The following is a 6,000-nucleotide window of genomic DNA, read 5'->3' as shown; positions in this document are numbered from 1 at the left end:
AAAAGCAATAAGAAAAAGAAAGGGGGTGTTATAAGGATATTAAGGTTTTTGGATGGGGGCTATGTACTCTGTGGATGATCATATTTTCAATGCTTAGATGGGACATTTTACTGATTGCATGACCAGTTTAATAAACAGACATTTCTCAGTGTAGGTCTTTACTGGACCATCTATCTTTTGTAACTGATCTATGTGTTGAGATGAGCCATTGTTGACTCAAAAGGAAAATTACACTAACTGGTAACACTAATTAATATCATATCAATGTAGCCTATTGAATATGAAATGTATTTTTTATCACAAAAAAAGAAACAAAACAAGAGATTTTGCATAACTGTCATGAAAGAGAAAAGAGCTATGGCTGATCTAGTTCAAAAAACAACTACTTGTATAGCTTTTCACTTATGATGATCTGTGTGATGCACATAACATGTATAAATGTCTGAATAATTGGAAGAACAGTGTTTCTAATTATGGATGTCAAACTCAGTGATTTTAAATAATCTATTTGGAAACCAAATGTCCATGTCCTCTCAGGTCACATTTCTTGAGTTTTTTAATTTGATGTCTGTTAAGTAATAGATGGGGCCTTCAAGTCACTTCAGGATTTACACCATATGTTTGTACAAAGTTAATTCTGGTGTGGTTGTGTTTTATTAATTCCTTCCATTTTTAAAGGAGGGAATGGTAGGAATTAATTTGGGACTCAACTTAAGAAATGCACATTTCTGTCTGCTCATGTTTTCATTTACTCCAATTGAAATGTTTTACTGTGTTCACTATGCTGCTTGATGTAAATGTCATTGGATATGTTTTTAAAAACAAGTATTAGGATGGATTTTGTAGGTCAGATATTTTATCTTTTTAAGACGCTGTATTATATTGATTTTGAAAATCTTAAATAAATGTTCAGAGCAAGAATATTTTGTTAGTTTAAACTCTGAAGTACAGAGGTGGTATTATTACTGTGGGTAATATGAAAAGCTTTATGATTACAAATCGCTAAATGATAACGGGTATCCTTTGAAGCAACCTATCTACTCAGGGTTTTCTAAAACTAACCAGCTTCAGTTAGCTTCACATTCCAGCTCAGGCTTCATCCGTAATACGACAGTGGATATTGCTCGTCCGCCTGCCGCTAACTCAAGCAGGCTTGTAACTGCGCATGCATGTAGCACATGGCTACAAGTATGGGTAAATGCATATGTGGAGTTTCTGAAAGTGGGTGTATCAACAGCGATGGGCATTATACCAGTGCTCTGTAATTAGGCGTTTTTTTATTGAGGGTGTTTTTAGTTTCTAAACACGTTTTTATTGGTCAGTTCCCAACTGAAACAAGACTGGGAGATCTAAAAGACACTATTCTTGATAGAGAATCATACTGTGCCATTTGTTAACAAAACACACAAACACCTCACTTAGTCTTAATAGTAATGTTGATGTCTGTTATTAGTCTACCGGTTTATAATTAATTTTTATATCAGATCAAGAATAGACTGAGTTTCAGAAGAAAGGTCTTTGTTTCTGGCCATTTTGCGCCTGTAATCGAACCCACAAATGCTGACGCTCCAGATAATCAACTAGTCTAAAGAAGGCCAATTTTATTGCTTCTTTAATCAGACCGACAGTTTTCAGCTGTGTTAATTTAATTGCAAAAGGGTTTTCTAATGATCAATTAGCTATTCCAAGCTTATTTTAAAAGGCTAACACGATATGCCATTGGAACACAGGAGTGATGGTTGCTGATAATGGGCCTCTGTGCGCCAATAAGATATTCCATTTAAAAAATCAGCCGTTTCCAGCCCCAATAGTCATTAACAAGGTCTACACTGTATTTCTGATCAATTTGATGTTATTTTAATGGACAAAAAGTGCTTTTCTTCCAGAAACAAGAACATTTCTATGTGATCCCAAACTTTTGAATTGTATGGTACCAGTCAACAGCTTGGACAGACCTACTCATTCAAGGGTTTTTCTATATTTTTACTATTTTCTACATTGGAGAATAATAGTGACGACATCAATACTATGAAATAATGCATATGGAATCATGTAGTAACCAAAAAGGGTTAAAATCCAAATATATTTGAGATTCTCCAAAGTAGCCACCCTTTGCTTTGATGGCAGCTTTGCACACTCTTGGCATTCTTTCAACCAGATTCATGAGATAGTCACCTGGAAAGTGTTTAAATTAACAGGTGTGCCTTGTTAAAAGGACATTAGTGGAATGTATTTCCTTAATGTGTTTGGGCCAATCAGTTGTGTTGTGACAAGGTAGGGGTGGTATACAGAAGGTAGCCCTATTTGGTAAAAGGCCAAGTCCATATGACAAGAACAGGTCAAATAAGCAAAGAGAAACAACAGTCCATTACTTTAAGACATGGTCAGTCAATGTGAAACATTTCAAGAACTTTGAAAGTTTCTTCAAGTGCAGTTGCAAAAACCATCAAGCGCTATGATGAAACTGGCTCTCATGAGGACTGCCACACGAAAGGAAGACCCAGAGTTACCTCTGCTGCAGAGGATAAGTTCAATAAATAAAATAAAATAAATTTATATAGCCCTTACATCAGCTGATATCTCAAAGTGCTGTACAGAAACCCAGCCTAAAACCCCAAACAGCAAGCAATGCAGGTGTAGAAGCACAGTGGCTAGGAAAAACTCCCTAGAAAGGCCAAAACCTAGGAAGAAACCTAGAGAGGAACCAGGCTATGAGGGGTGGCCAGTCTTCTTCTGGCTGTGCCGGGTGGAGATTATAACAGGACATGGCCAAGATGTTAAAATGTTCATAAATGACTAGCATGGTCAAATAATAATCACAGTAGTTGTCGAGGGTGCAACAGGTCAGCACCTCAGGAGTAAATGTCAGTTGGTTTTTCATAGCCGATCATTGAGAGTATCTCTACCGCTCCTAGTGTCTCTAGAGAGTTGAAAACAGCAGGTCTGGGACAGGTAGCACGTCCGGTGAACAGGTCAGGGTTCCATAGCCTCAGGCATGGAACTGGAGCAGCAGCACGGCCAGGTGGACTGGGGACAGTAAGGAGTCATGCCAGGTAGTCCTGAGGCATGGTCCTAGGGCTCAGGTCCCCCAAAAGAGAGAATTAGAGAGAGCATACTTAAATTCACACAGGACACTGGAGAAATACTCCACTTATAACAGACTGACCCTAGGCCCCTGACACATAAACTACTGCAGCATAAATACTGGAGGCTTAGACAGGAGGGGTCAGGAGACACTGTGGCCCCATCCGATGATACTCCCGGACAGGGCCAAACAGGCAGGATGTAACCCCACCCACTTTGCCAAAGCACAGCCCCCACACCACTAGAGGGATACCTTCAACCACCAACTTACCATCCTGAGACAAGGCGGAGTATAGCCCACAAAGATATACGCCACGGCACAACCCAAGGGGGGGCACCAACCCAGACAGGAAGACCACATCAGTGACTCAACCCACTCAAGTGATGCACCCCTCCTAGGGACGGCATGGAAGAGCACCAGTAAGCCAGTGACTCTGCCGCTGTAATAGGGTTAGAGGCAGAGAATCCCAGTGGAGAGAGGGCAACCGGCTTGTCAGAGACAGCCAGGGCGGTTCATTGCTCCAGTGCCTTTCCGTTCACCTTCACACTCCTGGGCCAGACTACACTTAATCATAGGACCTACCGAAGAGATGAGTCTTCAATAAAGACTTAAAGGTTGAGACCGAGTCTGCATCTCTCACATGGGTAGTCAAACCATTTCATAAAAATGGAGCTCTATAGGAGAAAGCCCTGCCTCCAGCTGTTTGCTTAGAAATTCTAGGGACAATTAGGAGGCCTGCGTCTTGTGACCGTAGCGTACGTGTAGGTATGTATGGCAGGACCAAATCGGAAAGGTAGGTAGGAGCAAGCCCATGTAATGAAAGTAGAGGATTGCAGTAGTCTAACCTAGAAGTAACAAAAGCATGGATACATTTTTCTGCATCAATTTTGGACAGAAAATGTCTGATCTTTGCAATGTTACGCAGATGGAAAAAAGCTGTCCTTGAAACAATCTTGATATGTTTGTCAAAAGAGAGTTCAGGGACCAGAGTAACGCCCAGGTACTTCAGTTTTATTTGAGACGACTGTACAACTTCAAGATTAATTGTCAGATTCAACAGAAGATCTCTTTGTTTCTTGGGACCTAGAACAAGCATCTCTGAGTTATCAGCCTCAGAAATTGAAGCCAAAATAAATGCTTCACAGAATTCAAGTAAAAGACATCTCAACATCAACTGTTCAGAGGAGACTGTGTGAATCAGGCCTTCATGGTCAAATTGCTGCAAAGAAACCACTACTAAAGGACACCAATAAGAAGAGACTTGCTTGGGCTGAAGAAGGTTAAACCAAAGCATTTATACCTTTTAAAGGGTTAATAAATTATGTTATGATAAACTGTAAGGTCTCGTCTTCAGGAGACCTGTGTGTGCGTGTGCGTGTGTGTTAACCTGTTTTGAGTGTTGTGACCTTCAGACACTATCAGAAGGCGTCTACATTCAGATTCCTTCTGTCTGGATCCCACCGTGGTTATCTGGTTTTCTGAGAACACAAGGCTGCCACAGACCTGATGAAACCAGCCACCTGTCAGAAGATGCTTACACTCATTCACATTGTTATGGCTCTATACTTGTGATGAAAGGTCCAAGTTTTGGTAAAACCCACTTCTGAGTTTTTACTTGCTGGTAAAATGGTTCCTGCTGTCAGTGGTAGGTTAGATTTATTAAAATGTTGTTGCTAGGGAAAGTTATGTCAGGGGGATTGGGGAGGCAATATGAGTTACAGGATGTCTTAAGACATTTTTCAGAACTTGGGGAGAGCTATCATGTACTGTTATACAGTACTCTGTATCAACTTCTGCCTACAATTGTATTACTAAAATGAGTATTTTAATACTTCAAGAGTCTGTTTCCATTACTAATGTATGTTTGATAATTATATAGACCTGATTATTTGTTGAAGAAATTGACCAACAGGGCCAAGAAACACGAGCAATGGACAATATACCGGTGTAAATCTGTACTTTTTTTGGTTCCAACCGCCGTGCCTTTGAGACGCAGAGTATGTGAACGGATGATCTCCGCATGTGTAGTTCCCACTGTGAAGCATGGAGGTGTGATGGTGTGGGTGTATCTAATCGCAATACACAGAATTGTGAGAATCGCAATACATATCGTATCCACACCTAAGTATCGTCATATCGTTTTGTGAGGTTCCTGGTGATTCCCAGGTCATGACTTTTCCCCTGTCAAACTTTATTCACACATACACATTTTTAGAAACAACTGCTCTAAAATGTGTGTGTAAAACATTTTCTACCCGCTGCAGAAGGCTGTATTGGTCCGTTAATACAGCTGTTGTAAAGTCTCAGTGCACTACTTTAGTGAAAATTCAAGAGGGAGGGAATCTGATTTAATTGGTCTTCAACTTGTGACAGAGCAGTGGTGCTTGACTTGGTCAAGTGCTGTCCATAGTGCCGTATCGGCACTTAATATTTTGGAGGAATTGCGTACCACCTCTTCTATGAAACTAAGTAGCCTATTGCGGCCCAGATACACACAATGAGGCAAAATCGATTGGGATCAGACACAGCAGCCTTCCGTTGTCAATGCTTGCGTTTTCATGTAGGCTGTAATAATAGTCATGCACATTTGGTTAAAAGACATGGAAAATGTGTATAAACCCTTAACAGGGAATAATCAGGTGTCTTTAGCATAATGTAATTTGTGTATTTCTGTGAACATAGTCTAATGGACAGACTTGGAAAAAGATAGCTCCTGCACTTCTTTCATCCCAAGTCAAGAACTGTGGCAGAGTCATTTCATTCATGGTAAGTGGAATTAGCCATGTTAGCCTGCCCTGGAACAAGTTAGGATTCGTTAGCATAGAAATGGATCTGTATAAAAAGTAAGCCACTTTCGTATGACCGGTTATCCGGAGTTGAACTTGATACAACAGTAGCTAAGATGGGGAGAAGTC

Source organism: Oncorhynchus tshawytscha, linkage group LG09 (assembly GCF_018296145.1).
Source record: "Oncorhynchus tshawytscha isolate Ot180627B linkage group LG09, Otsh_v2.0, whole genome shotgun sequence".
Lineage (NCBI taxonomy): Eukaryota > Metazoa > Chordata > Actinopteri > Salmoniformes > Salmonidae > Oncorhynchus > Oncorhynchus tshawytscha.
The sequence above is the reverse complement of the archived record's forward strand: the minus strand, read 5'-3'. Positions refer to the sequence as shown.